The sequence below is a fragment of the Pinus tabuliformis genome, chromosome 6 (assembly GCF_031772625.1).
Source record: "Pinus tabuliformis cultivar Carrire ecotype Pingquan chromosome 6, CPIR1, whole genome shotgun sequence".
NCBI lineage: Eukaryota > Viridiplantae > Streptophyta > Pinopsida > Pinales > Pinaceae > Pinus > Pinus tabuliformis.
This window is the reverse complement of record NC_142292.1, coordinates 840959355-840962252: the sequence shown is the minus strand read 5'-3', so window position 1 is coordinate 840962252 and position 2898 is coordinate 840959355.

Here is a 2898-nt window from a genome sequence, read left to right as displayed (position 1 = left end):
GTGACACTTGCAGAGGCAGATTTTGTGACTTTGGATGACAGGGTTCTCTTTCCCATTTTAGCTTTACTCCTTGAATACTTTTCGCACAACTCAGCGATTTCTTCAAAGGGTAACGCAGAAATGTCACCTTTTCCCATCAATTTAAGATCATCCATGTATTCCTCTTGGATACCTTTCAAGAATATTGTGCGGATCAGATCAAGAGGCATAGTTCGGTGTTTGGATTTTTATAAGTTGTAGACAAACCGTTCTAAGTATTCCTCTAAGGTTTCATCCTCTTGCTGGCTCATTCTAAAGATATCATCTTTAGAATCTTTGGATCTGCAATAAGGTTGATATTTCCTTAGAAATATTCTCCTCATGCCATCCCAATCAACTATAGCATGCTCACCAAGCCTCATGAACCATCTTAAGGCTGATGCCTTTAATGTCGCTGGGAATAGTCTAAGCCTATGGGCATCATCTGTATAGCCATATTTTCGACATACAATGTCAAACTCGAACAAGAATGAGTCTGGATCTTCCGAAACCATACCATAGAAGTTTGGTAGCATGGATGGGGGTATGTTTTTCATTTTGATCTCATCATCTTCTTGTGGTTCATGTATAGGAAACTTAAAAGTTGACTCCTCTTCATCTCCCTGTCCTTGATGTGGTACTGATCCAGCTCCTTCCTCAGCCATTCTAATAGGTCTCTCTGTGTCAGTGTCACTTGTTTTATAGAGGAGATTAAAGAAAGATTGTTCGGTCACTGTGCTACCTTCTCCTTGTGTGGAAGATCTAGGAAAGTGCTTCTTCTGCGATTTATGTGTGAATAAAGTTTGCCTTTCAATGAGAGTAAGTCTCTGTCCTGACTTTTGTTTCTTCTAATGCTTGGATGACTTCCTCAGCTGGTGTTGTATTCCCTAAAGAGTCTGCTCCTGATGATGATGGGTTAGTTTTTAGATGGTGGGGGGTTTTTACAAATCTACCCTGACTGTCTCTAAATCTAGGCATAAATGAACATGATTTCTAATTTTGTTTTTGTTTATTGAATTTTTTTCTTTTTAAATCCTTTAAGTACGCCTCCCTGGCAACAGTGCCAAAATGTAGTGTGCTATCTAGGGTGCTAGACTAGGCTATATTTATTATCGACCAGGATGCGTAGACTTAGAGGCATGCGTCTAAAGTATATAGACATAAAGGATTATTAGCTAAGTGGTTATGATGGTAGGTCACAGGACTTCTTTACAGAAGACTGAGGTATGTTACCTATCACCCAAACACTTAGGTCACTCAGTTAATCTACCTAATTACCACACTGTCACTCAATTCATTTATCAAATTAAAACACTGTGTATCACTTCAAACCAAGATTTCAATCTCCTTACAGAGACACCATACATGAAACCCCTATTTAACAAATACTCAGCATTCACTAATATTCATGCAAGCTAAAGACATCTGGAAATTATAAACATACTTTGAAATGAAAGCAGAGTTCATAACATTGCTTTAGAGGACAACAGAGGATCGAATCCCTTACATGATACGATTCATGATCCCAGTGATGAACTGTTCAAGCGATCTCATAAACATAAACCATATGTATTCGATTGAAATCAACAACCAATTATAATTACTGTGCATGTCATGTAATACCCTAAGTTGCAAATGAAAAGAAAATAACAGTATACCAGTTTAATGCAGGGCCCATCCGCGTTCCAGAGGTATACTGGATTGTTTTCAACCGATTATCAAATCAACACAAAAAGACAAAGATCGTAGCTGTAACTGTGTTCATGATATTAAGTTCAAACTCCGTTTCAAATGATACAACGATTACCAAAACATTGATTACACAGGACTATATTTACATATGTTTTTACAACCCTTACATTTCGAAAACAAATGTACATTCATGATATGGTTGTTGCCACTTTTATCACGTCGAGATTTTTAAAATGTTTTTATCCTAAACCGATTTCAAAAAGGAACAAAACTAAATCAATTTAGAATGCTTTGTTGTTGCTGCCTTTGTCGCCAACATGCTATACTTTGACCACTGTTGACCGCGCATGTAGGAAGGTCGATTCTGCTGTAGGATAGGTATTCGTCCATGCTTGGACATTCTACTTTTCATCCCTACCCTTCGTTCTAGCCCAGCTGTCATGCCACATGTCAAACAATGAACCAATTACAGGATGTTGGAACTTCCTGTATCCATTTTACCAAAAATCCCTAATTCTTTAACATAAAACTCCTAAATCAATTTCAATGCTTTTTAATAACTATAGGACTATTAACTAATCAATTTCCAAGGGTTCTAAGAGATATATGATGGAAAGAAGTAGGCAAATGATATGTTTTAGGAGGAAAAAGGAGGTCATAGGATGGTACCAACACCTTATCTAAAATAATTTTATAAAGTAGCTCAAAATGAACCCAAAAATGCTGAAATAAGATTTTAGCAATGCCTTTAGTTATGATAGTCTTCATACATGGTGCCAAAATAAGAATCTTAGAGAAATAGCCAAAAACCACAAACACATAATCATTACCATGTTTCTTTGGAGGGGAAAAATAACATGTAACTCATGTATATTAATTCCTATGGCTTGTCTAGGGTAGGTAGAGGAGTGTACAACCCCTACTTCTTGATGATTGGTTTAGCCATGGAATATGTAGTGCATTATTTTGATATATTTATTGATATCCTGGTGAAGATTTAGCTAGTAGAAATACTTCTAAAGTACTACTAATGTCTTATGAATAAAAACTCACTTTTTAACACAAATATAATGTGCCTCCTAGATCATTCTAGCATGCTCACTTAAATGAACACAAATTTGGCCCATGAACCAAAAGAACGAATCCTAGTGGTGGAAGCCTAGAACTTATTTTCCTATGATCAATGTA